Source organism: Haliotis cracherodii, unplaced genomic scaffold (assembly GCF_022045235.1).
Source record: "Haliotis cracherodii isolate W230 unplaced genomic scaffold, xgHalCrac1.p SCAF_40, whole genome shotgun sequence".
Classification (NCBI taxonomy): domain Eukaryota; kingdom Metazoa; phylum Mollusca; class Gastropoda; order Lepetellida; family Haliotidae; genus Haliotis; species Haliotis cracherodii.
Window position 1 is genome coordinate 1,337,112 of NW_027266298.1, and position 14,108 is coordinate 1,351,219.

Here is a 14,108-nt window from a genome sequence, read left to right on the forward strand (position 1 = left end):
GAGAAAATAAATCTCGCAGTCCTGATGGTCTTACTAAGGAGTTCTATCTCTATTCTTTTGATGTTCTTGGTGATGTGCTATTGCGTCTTGTCCATGTATGTTTTTTGGAGGGTTCTTTGCTCACGTCTTCTAAAACTTCGTACATTACGCTTCTCTGTAAGGACATGAATAATGCTACTAATGTCCGTAACTGGCGTCCTATTTCTCTGTTAAATGTTGATGTCAAAATTATGTCCAAATTATTATGCACACGTTTAGGTCACACGTTCTTCATGCTTTGTTGAATGTTGACTATTTGCTTGTTAATTTACTGCCGCTTCCTTTATAGGTCTACGTAAGGCATCGTTTGCTCTTTAGGATAGTGTGACTTTCAATAGTCTCCTTACTTTACCATGGTGTTTACTACTGCAGTCATCGAAGTTCCCATTCCTGCCGAGTTTGTGGACCAGGACGTTGTTGCTAGGACTGTGCGTGTTTACATGACTGCAAAGGTATCGTCTGTAAAGGAATTTGTGTCATATTTGAAGACCTCTGTGCGTGAGTTTGACTTGTCCGAATGTAGAGGTGTATGGAAAACTGAGTGGTATGGTCAAGTTTATATTACTCTGAAGGATGTGGATTGTGCTAGGAAACTTTTGCAGCTACAGTGTGTCAATGTCGGTAGTGACAAGGTGTACTTTTATACTTAAGGCAAGTTCATGGTGCCCTTGCGTGTTCACTGGTTGCCAGCCACTGTGAGGAGTGACTTCCTGAGACAGTATTTCTCCAGGTTTGGGGAAAAGTTCTAGATGTTGTGAGGGAGTACGAGACTATAGATGGTGTTGACATTTTCTCTGGAGTTTGCATTGTTAAAATGAAACTGACCGATGATGAAAAGGAAAGGATACCTCATATTGTGAAATTTGGGGAAAAACAGAGTATGCTCATTACTGCTCCGGGAAGACTGCCCATATGCTTCAAATGTCACACCTATGGCCATGTTCGTTCTAAGTGCCCAAAGCCTGATTTGACTTCTCTTCCTAAGGAACAGGATGATGCTAGAGACTCTACAGATTCATCTGATGACATGGATTCGGTCCCGGACATTGCTACTTCTGTTGTGGAAACTCCTGTTCACCCTACAGCGAAAGGAGTTGCCAAGAGAAAACAGCCAGTTGAGAGTGTGGCTAGGAAAGGGAAGAGAGGAAAAAGTACCACTGTGCCTTCTTCAGAGGATGATGCGCCTTCCCAGGTGGATGCTGCCATGGCGGTCATGGACATGCCTGGGGAGGTTGCTGGTGAAAATATTCATGGACCCAAGGAGGACGATTCTGTACCACAGGATGATGACGGTGATATGGATGTTTCTGTGGCTTGTTCTTCTTCTACTAGTTGGGCGGACCAACAGTCACAGTCGGACGTTCAGCCATCTCAGATTCCAGAGGAATATAGGGACACTGTTAAACCTAAGTCTTCTGACCCTAATGACCTAACGTGTCTACCTTCCATTGTATATGATGTCTGGGAAGATGATCACAGAGACGAACTCCATCCAATGAAGAAACGGTTCACTTTTCAAGTCAAGCTCTTCTGGGATGCCAAGCGACAACATTTCAAAGTGACAGAAAAGAGATATGACATGTCCAACTGAGTAAAATCATTAGCACCCTAGAATCCCAGTGACTTCAAGGAAACGATATGGCTTATTCTCGCTCAGAAAGTTAACAATAAAGGACACTTGCTTGACAGGATTGAAAAGAACAAAGACTATCGGATTGAGCTCAGTGAAATTGAGATCAGATCTATCAATTATACTTAACAACTAATTTTTGGACATTCACCTTAGCAGTTATACTGCTAATTCCTCTTCTAAATTACCTCTGTTATAGCTGCCATTCAACAAACCTTTTGTGATATTTGATTTTAAAAGTGGAGTGGTATGCTTTTTGCACTGTCTGCGCATGTACCATCTTGCCCGATTAAATTGTATTATCAAAAAAAAAAAAATATCTGTTCTTATCAGCTTAATATCTGATACGTCTCCTAATGGAGGCATTGATATTAAACTGATTTTTAGAATGGGATGAGGTGCCGCGGGGCTTGCTCCGGCAACCGGCATCGCTTCTCAGCCTTTTGGCTCGCGGTCAAAGTGTAGTATCTTAGCCAAACCAAGTTGTGATCAACTCCTTAGGGAGTGTACTCCGTGATTTATGCGTTTTTCGATTCATTGATGTGCTGCTTGTGATTTCATTGACTCTTCTCTCTACTCCACCAGGTCTACGGGCGGGCATCACCTGTTTTACAGGTGTGTGGCCTTAAGTGGTCTTCCCCCTTCTCTCTACCATGGCGTTCACCAGTGCTGTGCAAGCTGGTGAGATTCCAGATAAGTACCTGGATCTCGACTCTGCTGCTCGTACCGTCAGAGTCGACTCTCAGCAGCGGAATGTGTCCAAGGATGGACTTCTCCAGGTTCTCAAGGCCCAGTTTCCCTCCTTCCGTACTAAGGACTGTGTAGGCATCTGGAACACAGAAACATCTGGTCAGTACTATGTGACATTTCAGTCCGGTGTGATGGTGGACACTTTCCAGAGATTGGAGACTGTGGACTATGGGACTAATACTCTTACGTTCTCTCGTTACGGTGCACAGGTTGTTGTGTTACGGATTCACTGGCTCCACGCTACTATTATGAACTCGTTCCTGAAGGATTACTTCTCTCAGTTCAGAAAAGTGTTGGACGTCTGGTGGGAGAAGAAACTTGTCGAAGGTGAACAGTTGATTTCTGGTGTTCGTTATGTGAAGCTGGAACTTAAGGATACTGTTTGGATTTGATTCCCCATATCGTAAAATTTGGAAAACTGTCTATGTTGATTACGACTCCGGGCCGTCTGCCCTTGTGTTTAAGGTGTCACACATATAGACATATACGTTCCAAGTGTCAGGAACAGATTCCCAGCAAGAAACCGCCTACTGTGTCTCCAGTTGTAGTGCCAGTCAATGATGAGAGAGAGGAACTCCCAGTTCTGGAGGAGAGTGATTCTGATGATGGATTGATTATTGATGAATCGGATTCTGAGAAGGTTGCGACTCCTACCGTGACAGTTGATAAATCGACAGGGACCAAGAGGAAGCAGCCACAGATTACCTCGGATAGTGACATGGATGAGGGGAAAAAGATTCTGAACTGGATGTGCATGAGGACTTTGGTCATTCGAGCTTGGCTGAGTTGGATTATAAGGCGCCCCAACTGACAGATTCTAGTAAAGAAAGTGTGCAAAGTGTCCGTCGCCCTGATGGTGAAGGTGATTCCCTTCCGGATAGTGTGGACTCTGTCCTGGAGTCTGCGTCGACTTCTACAAGTGAGACTCATCAGCAGCACACAGTTACTCCACAGGATCGTTTTCTTACGCAAAAGAACCCATTTGATTTTACTTTATTTCCGATGTTTGTGAATCCAAGGTGGCAGGAGGAACACAAGGAGGGACACCATCTCTTGCGTAAGAAGTGGAACTTAAGTGTTAAGCTCTTCTGGGACGAAGCACGTGGGAGTTATAAGGTGACAGAGAAAAAGTATGATGTGACGAATTGTGTGCGTTCTTTTCCCCAAGATCAGAGACAGGCCATCAGGGACACCGTTCGTATCCTTCTCAGCCATAAAGTACATGAGAACAGGTTAACTCAACAGTCTATGGGTGTTCAAAAGAATACCTTCTACACCATGTCACTGACAGAAGAAGAGATTCGATCTGCTTCGAAGTTGTGATTCATTCTCTGAAATTTTTGAGACAAGATGGCCTCAGGTCAGGTTTATGTTTACCGTTCCTGTGAACCTTTGTGGATTTTGACTTGTTCCTTTTTACTTAGGTTTTCTTTTTTTTTATGAAGTGAACTTATTGCTCACCACTCATATTTCAATCAAAAATTAGTACTGTCAGCTTTGCCTACATCTTCACATTCGTCTTATTTTGCACTGGGCACTCGTGAAGAGCAACCACCTCCAGGTGAGTGCTGGGTAGCGCTAATAGCTCTTCCCCCGTGTGGAACCGGGGTAGAATATTTCCACAGCACCCAGAGCTCCAGATAAGCTTTTGGTGTTGTGGGTATTTTACCCATGCATTTTAAAATCATTGGGTATCAGTAATTCTAGGTGCGTATTCAAATTTCTGTTACCCAGTAGTTTTTACACATGTGGGTATTTAAGTTAAATATTTAAAAACACTATTCATCTAGTCCCTGCAAACTGGTGTCGTGTGGGTTCGAGAGCTTTATAGGACTCAAAAATACCACCATACTTCCACAAGAAAGTGTGATGGCAAATGATCATGATGAGTTTGGCAAGGTTGACGGAATGCCAACTTATAATTTCAATATAAGTTGCTCATTTGCTAATCAAATACGCAGGGTTACTTCACAATATTTTGATGATACGCACAAGTTTTATTTTTGTAGCGTATCTGTAATGTTCGTTGCGTATTTGATACGCTTGGATTATATTTTACTGCATATTTCTGCATTTCTGATGCGTATTTCACGCAGATACGCAGCTTATCTGGAGCTCTGAGCACCCCATTGCTGGTCGTAAGAGGCGACCTAAGTGGGCAGCCTGTTTGCCCTGGGTTGCGTCCCTGTGTCGGCAGAGAAAGGTAGTCTGGTGGTTGAGGGTGCCGGAGCCGGCAATAGTGTTCCTTAACCCAACACACCACTTTGGCCCTAACTTTGCCCAGACGGGTGGTAGAATGGGCCCGATTCTATCAATCAGCTGGTCATGCCAAGCCCTGAGCACTTTACTTTTCTTGCTCGTTTTAAAATATTTGGCTTGGAAGTCTGTTTATAATAGAAATGTTTGAATTTTCATGTATATTGATTTATACATTACTGGAAAAATTCACAATTTGCCTAGATGCCAGTGCCAGAAGGCAGTGGCTCATGGGCCAATCCGGTGGATATATTAATCTCTGATTAGTACTTCTGCTTGATTATACCCTCCTGATATCCTTGGTGCCGTCTGTTGGGAGATCCACAGACGTGTGGCATCGTCCACGTAGACACTCCATGGTGGGTGGGGAGCCGGGAGGGCGAAACACAATTAATACTACCATGGCACCCCCACTCAAAAAACGTTCACACGAATCTGACAATTCGATTTCTTCTGAGGATGAAGATACTACTAAACCTTTCAAGAATCCTGATTACTGATCTCGTTTTCTAGTTATGTCTGCTCCGAATGGTGATCCCCTAAAACTTTTCGTTTGCGATAGCAAAGGGAATTGAAGGTTTGGCTGGCAACGTGAAAGAGGTTAAAAAACTAAGATCTGGTTCACTATTGATTGAATGTAGAAATCCAACACAATCTCAAATTCTGCTATCAACCAAATCACTGGCAAATGCTCCTGTTGAGGTTTCCCCTCACAGGACTTTGAATAGCAGTAAAGGCATTGTCCGTGACATTGGACGTTGCCTTTCAGATATGACTGAGAGTGACATTGTTACAGAGTTGCACTCACAAGTAATTACTACTATTAAATGCTTTACAGCTAAAAAGAACAATGAAGTCATTAAAACGAATACATATCTATTCACATTTTGTCTTCCGGTGCGTCAAGAATCACTTAAAGCTGGTTATTGCAGCTTAAGGGTTGATTCCTTTATTCCAAATCCCTTACGATGCTACTCTTGCCAAAAGTATGGCCATGGATCGAAATCATGCCATGTTCCTGCTGCATGTCATCGATGTGCTGGAACATGTGACAACAGTACCATCTGTGATAAACCTCCACCACCCCTCTTCATCCAAGGAATGTCCAACTACCATGGCACTTGGAAACTTCAGTCTAAGATTTCACGAGTCAAGCACGACCGAAACATTTTTTTTTTGAGGCCAGAAAGATTGTTCTTGATCAGGAATATCAACGTCCATCCTATTCTGCTGCTCTTTCCGCTTCTGTACAAGTCTCTAAGCCTAAACATGTAACATGTCACTCCACAGGTTGCCAGACCGACTACACGTGGACAAAAACATCAGGTCCCACGTTGTTGACAGCAGCATTTTAGGTGAGACCTACACAGGAAAATTCTAGTTCCCAAACAATCTCCGCGTCACAGGAATTCACTCGGGCATCTTGTGATAAGGAATCAACATTAACTCAACCATCAAACTCAGATAAAATTATCAAACAAATTAAGTCCAAACCAAAAACAGAATCTTCCAAAAAGTATCAGAGTGGTAGAGCCTCAAAAGGGGCAGACAACACGATCCAACTTTTTAATAAGTATGGATCACTTGAGGACATGGATGTGTCCGACTCCAGCCATCAAAGGGCACATAGCTTGTCGCCCTCAAGGAAGGTGAGGGGTAGATCTCCAGTCAATCCCCCTAAAGGATAATGTCTTCAACAATTATAGTACAGTGGAATTGTAGAGGATTAAAGACTAATTTTAATGAATTACATCTATTAGTCCAGGATCTTAATCCATCAGCATTCTGCTTACAAGAAACCTATTTAAAGCAGACAGACAATTTTAATTTACGTCAGTACAGTGCGTATCATTCGTTTTCTCTTCCAGGGGATAAGGCCACTGGAGGATCTTCAATCATTGTGCGACAGAATGTTATACACAGTCCTGTTGTACTTAATACTAATCTGCAAGCCGTTGCAGTGCGACTTACTTTGCACGTTGCGTTTACATTGTGTTCTCTGTATATTCTGCCGTCGTCAGCTCTCCAGCAGTCTGATCTTCAAACTCTCTATGATCAACTCCCTAAGCCATGTATAATCATGGGTGATCCAGCAACTGGCACTTATTCTTCTTTGGATTTGTCACTTACTGAATCTAACTTACTCAACGATTTTGATTGGTCAGTCCACAATGATCTTTGTGGAAGTGACCATTTCCCAACTATACTATCAACTACTAATCCGACTGATGTTCCTCCTTCTACAAGATGGAATTTTACAAAGACAAACTTGTCTTTTTTTCACACATTATGCACTGAAATACTACAACCCGAATTATTTCTAAATGATAATGATCCTATTCAGGTTTTTGCTGATGAATTCAATATAATTGCTGATGAATGTATCCCAAAGTCCTCTACAGTTCCACATATCCATAAACCATGGTTTACCATGGACTGCCAACAAGCTAGAAAGGCTAGAAAAAAGGCAGACAAATATTTTCGTCGCCATCCAACAGTCCATAACTTGAATAAAAAATTTCAAATGCCAAGGCTCGTCGCACCTTTAAGCAAAATAAACGACAGTCATGGCAAACATGTTTCTAAAATTAATTCACGAACGCCTATTTCAAAGGTTTGGAATATGGTTCAGAAAATTAAAGGAAAAGGATCCATATCCAGTGTTCGCCATCTCAAGGAGGGAGACACTCTTATAACTGATAAATCTGATATTGCTAATAAATTAGGTGAAACATTAGCTCAACATTCCTCATCATCTAATTATGTACCTATCTTTCAGAAATATAAGGAACAACAAGAAAAAAAGAAACTTAATTTTCACTCAGATAAGGGTGAGGATTATTATGAAGTATTTTCCATTCATGAGCTCCATACTGCCTTTGGGGAAGCACATGATACTGCTTCGGGGCCTGATAATATTCATTATCAGCTCCCTTAAACATTTACCTGAATCGTGTTTAGAAACAATGCTAAATATCTTTGACAATATTTGGACTTCTGGAAATTGTCCGTCATCATGGCGAAATGCTACTGTCATTCCGGTACCTAAGCCCGGTCGTGATCATCCCGATCCCTCGAATTATAGACCAATATCCCTCACTAGCTGTGTTTGTAAGACTATGGAACGTATGATAAATAATCGTTTAGTTTGGTACTTGGAAACCAACAATCTCAATACTAACATTCAATGTGGTTTCCGCAAAAATCGTAGGACCGTCGATCATTTAGTAAGTTTAGAATCTTTTATTAAAAATTCCGTAATAAATAAACAACATGCTGTATCAATATTTTTCGATCTCGAAAAAGCATATGATACCACATGGAAGTATGGTATTTTAAAAGATTTACATGATTTTGGTTTAAGGGGCCGTTTGCCTCTATTTATATCTCAGTTTTTAAAAAATAGACAATTTCAAGTTCGTGTGGATTCAACCCTGTCTTACCATTACAATCAGAATCAGGGTGTACCACAAGGCAGTATCTTGTCTGTAACATTGTTCAGCATAAAGATTTTAACCGATTCACATGATAGATCATTATTTGTGGATGATTTTAATGTTTCTTGTTGTGGTAAAAACATGCATACCATTGAAAGACAACTACAATTGTGTTTAAACAAAATCAATAAAGGGTGTCTGGAAAATGGCTTTAAATTTTCACGAGCCAAGACCAAATGTATTCATTTATGTAGAAAGTATAAGCCACATAAGGACCCTGAATTAGTTTTGGATGGTGCTCCTATCAATGTTGTCAAAGAGGCCAAGTTTCTTGGTATTATTTTTGACCATCACTTGACCTTTCTGTCACACATAAATTATTTAAAAACTAAATGCCTGAAGGCTCTTGATATAATTAAAGTAATTTCAAACGCAAAATGGGGAGGGGACCAGAAAACCCTTCTCGAACTGTACAGAGCCCTCCTCCGCTCTAAACTTGATTACGGCTCCATCGTCTATGGTGGAGCCTGTAAAAGCAATTTGAAAAAACTGGATTCTGTTCATCATCAGGGCCTGAGGCTTTGCCTTGGAGCCTTTAGGACTTCTCCAATTCATAGTTTGTATGTGGAGGCTGATGAGCCTTCCCTTAAACAACGTCGCGTTAAATTATCTTTACAATATGTTTCTAAACAACGTTCTTTGAAATCCAATCCAGCCTATGACTGTGTTTTTAACCCTCTTTATGAAGACCTCTATACTAAAATTATCACTCACTCTACCCCTTGGACTACGAATACAATCGTCCATTTCGGCTGCTAAACTAAATCTCGAAAATATAGCCCCAACCCAACTTTTGAATTCCCCTCCATGGCAGTTAGTGAAACCAGAGGTGGATCTAACCTGAACTAAATTTAAAAAATCTGAAACCAATCAACTAATTTTTCAACAAGAGTATAATCAGTTAAGAAACAAATATGATACTTATAAATCTATATTTACCGACGGATCAAAGGATGGTGACGCAGTTGCCAGCGCCACGATCATCGGATCCAGGACAATATCATCTAGAATACCAGACAGAATATCTAGAATGTTGGCATCAAAGGTAACACAATGGCCGATGCTGCTGCTAAAGCAGCACTCAACAAATCTGTGACACCACTTCTTGTTCCATACACTGATTACAGGCCTGTGATTGGATCATATATACGAGATCTGATGCAAAAGAAGTGGGACACCCAAGTAGGTATCAATAAATTACATGACATTAAACCAAATATCGGTTACACCTACTTGGGTTGTCAGTCCAGATTTGAAGAGGTCATTTTACGACGATGTCGTATTGGCCATTCGCGTTACACCAATGAATATCTATTGAAAGGTGAGGATCCTGCGTTTTGCATCCCTTGTGATGAGATAATCACGGTCAAGCATGTCCTGCTTGACTGTGTTGATTTTTCCATCACAAGGGATAACTATTTCAAGGTTAAATCTATGAAGGATCTTTATAACACTATTAGTTCTCATTTAATTATTGGCTTTTTAAAAGAAATAGAGTTGTTCAATAAATTTTTTTAATTTGCTTTGTATATACTAAATGCATTTTACAATTAGTGGAATAAATAAATATCTGTGATTGATCGTGACTGTATCCTCAAAGGGGGTTAAAGTGGTGTAAAATTATTGAGAGGGTACCGTAAGTCCATATCATTCAAAGTATGTTTTTTCCAACTACAGTTTTAATCGTAGAATATGTGTTCTTTTAATTTGGCTAAATTTGTCAATAATCGCCGACACCTCAAGGGATGATGTAAATCCGGCTGGGGTCCATGCAGGTAGCAAAAGTACTGTAAGTCCCCATGGACTCTAGCATGGTGATCTACCTTCAGTTGCTGGCGATCTATAGTCCGTTTTTATAATGTAATGTAATGTAATGTATAGTGCTATTGATTTTTATGATTACATACTAGTTTTAATTTTATTTCTGTGATAAGTCTAGTTATTTTACTGTCCCTCGTTGGCAGGTTTTTGTATAAGTTTCAATATATGTATCATATTTAACCATTGATAGTCACGATATGGCTGAAATATTGCCGATGTGACTTAAAATTTTAACTCACTCACTGTATTTGATGATTCTTTTAAAATGTTGTTTTCTGGCTTTTGACGTACTCATCTTCCCCCGTTACAGGGTATTACTTTAGAATATGGAATGCCTTTAAGTTAAAAATTCAAATTTTAAAAAAATTATTTTAAAAAGTTCGAAATTCCCCCCGGGTATCTCATCGTAAGGATTTGGAACGCCAATACAAAGTTTTATGCCATGCAGAGTTGTCACAACCAGGATCCTTTACTGATCAAATATCTGAAATTAAAAAGCAATTATATGGTTTCGAAATGCTGGAATTCAGGGGTCATCGACTTAGTTGTCAGGCTCGTGACCTGGAAAATGGTGAAAAGCCTTTAGGGTTTTTTTTCGCAAGGAAGCCAAGAGGGGCAAAGGAAAGTCAATTTCTTCGATTTTAGATTCTTCTGGCGTATTAGTTAAATCTTCTAAGGACATCATGGGTGTATTTGTTAAATTTTATTCGAAACTTTTGGCCGAAGAGCCCATTGATGATGTAATTTGTGCCGACTTCCTTGCTGGGTTACCTCAACTAAATTCGACTCATTTGGCTGTACTTGAAGGCGGGATTACAAAATCTGAAATTTTACAAGCCCTTAAGACTATGGAGAAAAATAAATCTCCCGGTCCTGATGGTCTTACCAAGGAGTTCTATCTCTATTCTTTTGATGTTCTTGGTGATGTGTTATTGCGTCTTGTCCATGTATGTTTTTCCGTGGGTTCTTAACCCACGTCTTCTAAAACTTCTTACATTACGCTTCTCTGTAAGGACATGAATAATGCTACTAATGTTCGTAACTGGCGTCCTATTTCTCTGTCGAATGTTGATGTCAAAATTATGTCAAAATTATTATGCACACGTTTAGGTCATGTTATTGGTGATATTGTACATCTAGATCATACTTGCGCAGTACCAGGTAGATCGATTCAGGATAACTGTCATTTAATTCGTAATGTGCGTGATTATGTGGAGCAAAAAAATCTCCAATGGGCTTTCATTAGTTTTGATAAAGAAAAGGCCTTTGACAGGGTCTCCCATGCGTATTTGTTTAAAGTCTTGGACCCTTTGGGGTTTGGTCCAAATTTTCAAAGATGGGTCAAATTGTTATATTCTGACATTTCCAGCAGTGTTCTTGTAAATCAGCACATTTCTCAGCCTTTTCCAGTAAGGAGGTCTGTCAGGCAAATGTGTGGCTTGTCCCCATCTTTGTATGTTTTATCGCTGGAGCCTGTTGCATATGGTTCGAAAACATCAAGTTATTAAGGGGATACATCTTCCAGGTTCCTTTGATTCGGCAAAGATTTCTGCGTATGCTGATGACGGTCTTGGGTTTTGTGCAACGGATGCGTCAATCAAAGCACTTTTGGATCTTTATCATACGTTTGGAATGGCATCTGGGTCTAAATTGAATTTGACTAAAACTAAGGGATTTTTTCTTGGTAAGTGGAAGAATCTGTCTGATCACCCTTTCGGTATTTCTTGGATTGACCAGTCTAAAATTCTTGGAATTATTGTGGGCAAGGAGGTTGATGATGATGACCAATTTCATTCGGTAATTTCTAAATTTCGTACTGTTTTAAAATATTGTAAAGGACGCTCTCTTTCAATTTTTAGTAAAACTATTTTGTGCAATATTTTGGGGTTATCTCAACTGTGGTATCGTGGAGCAGTTACCTCGGTTTCTAAACATTATATTGATCTCTTTCAGAGGGAGACTTTTCGGTTTATTTGGCAGTCTACTGCTGAACCCATTCGACGCTCTGTTTTATATGTCTATTTTTTAGGGTGGTCTTGGGGTTTGCCATATTAAGTCTAAATTACAATCCTTTCATCAGAAACATATTCAAAACCTTGTCAAAAGATGTTCAGCAAAGTGGCAATATTTTACTATTTATTGTTTGGGTATGTCCTTACGTCTCTATCGGCCTGATTTTCTGTCTTTGTCTATCCCTCATTCCGAGACTGTTCCCTTATTCTACCAGCAATGTTTTGCAAGTTTAAAATTGTTGTTTGAAGCTACAGTTTCGAAGCCGTTGGTATATCTTGTTAATTTTACATCCAGAGAATTTTATAATTGTCTCCTTTCAAATGTCGTTGAAAATAAAATTGAAAGGCTGTATCCACAAATTAACTTTCGGTTGGTTTGGCATAACTTACGTCATTCATTTGTGGATCCTCTTCCAAAGTCAATGAACTACCGTCTCATCTATAATGCTCTCCCCCTGGGGTATATTCTGCATACCCGTGGTCTGTCTGTCACTCCCAACTGTGTCCTTTGTCGATCTGGCATTGAAACGTCTGATCATCTTTTTCTCTACTGTCCTTGTGTCGTTGTCTTGTGGGATATCGTTTTTACTTGGTTGCGATATCTATCCGACGGATTGATTAAAAAATGTCATGAAATTATTCAATTTGGTCTTGTTCCAAAACTTCCAAATTCTCAGAAATTTGCTGTTTGTGTATACCTACTTTCACTGGCGAAATAATCTATTTGGCTTCTTCGGAATTGTAATATATTTGAACACAAACGGTTTCAGGGGTGTCTTGCGTTTTCTCTCACTCCTGAAAACACGTATTCGGATTGATTTCTTTCGTCTCTCTCGTTCTGTTTTTCAGGCTTTCTGGCTCTCTTCTCCTTTTTTCTGTACAGTTGACACAAGTAATAAATTGACGCTTCTTATATAATCTTCATAAAAATTCTTTATTCCAGTGTGATGGTTGAGTGTTGTTGACTACTATGTATATCATTGTTGAATTAATTCTTTCATTGATTGTGTCTGTGCTTTATTTTACGTTCGGTTCTGCTTACATGTTTGTTATTATCTGCTGCTTATGTTAAGTGGTAAAGTCGCCGTGTCTATTTGTCCATTTCTCGTCACTTATGTCCTGTCATTGTCCCCACTTGCCCCTTTTGCCGGTTCTTTATCTGTATTATTTGACATGCCAGTGTTTTGTACTCTTCTTGTTCTGTGTGCTTATGCTATGTCGAAATGTCATTCATGTGTTTCTGTCCATTTCTGTAGCTACTGCCCCTATTGATGTCCCCCTACTGCCCTTTGTATGTTGTTTTATTTGTGCATATGCTGCTGTTGTTATCTCTGCAGATACTGTTAAAGTTTTTGTTTATTTGTTTATCTGTCCATGTTTCTTACATTCTATTCATTTCTTGTTCCAATTGGATATTTGTTACTTTGAGCTGTTGCCTGGTTTTTGGAGGCATCGATATTAAACTGATTATTAGAATGAGATGAGGTGCCACGGGGCTTGCTCCGCCCTCATCACGGGTTGACCCGGTATTGCAGTACCTCCGGGAATGGCCCACCACTCGTATTTCATTAAAAAATTAGAACTGTCAGCTTTGCCTACATCTTCACATTCGTGTTACTTTGCACTGCCGCTCCGTTTTTCGCCCTTAGTTCTCAATAGATACTCTATCTTATTACATCTAAACCTTAGAAAAATATCTGTTCACACATGCAGCCCGTCCTCTAACCACACAAACCCGTACAAGTTTGTAAAAGTAGCATTTTTCAACTTTCAGCTACATACAGTCCCCCGTAACCAAGGCCGTCGGCCATGACGCCGTACGCCAGAAATGACGTCTAGACAATCACTCCGTCACAACAACAGTCTGCTTCGTCACTACAAGACGTTTTCTAGGTCGCATCCCCCCTAAATAGATGTATATTTAAAGAACTACACACACGCCTGATGCGTCATTACACTTTGTGCAAGTGAGTTCATTTTCCAATATTCATTACAGTTCAGTCGTATTTTTCGTCTTCAATGCAATTTTTCATAGAATTCATTCATTTTTCGCTTTGCTGGACACCTTAAGTATCTTTACCTTTAGTTTATTAAATACATTGG

The 14,108-nt window shown here is 40.0% G+C and overlaps 3 pseudogenes; all 3 read left to right on the forward strand.

The window, feature by feature from the left end:
• The first annotated feature begins 392 nt into the window (after positions 1-392).
• LOC139441424 (uncharacterized) lies at positions 393-1,630 on the forward strand (annotated as a pseudogene).
• Positions 1,631-1,958: 328 nt separating this feature from the next.
• On the forward strand, positions 1,959-2,096 carry LOC139441500 (U2 spliceosomal RNA; annotated as a pseudogene).
• Positions 2,097-13,399: 11,303 nt separating this feature from the next.
• On the forward strand, positions 13,400-13,565 carry LOC139441488 (U2 spliceosomal RNA; annotated as a pseudogene).
• Positions 13,566-14,108: the final 543 nt, after the last annotated feature.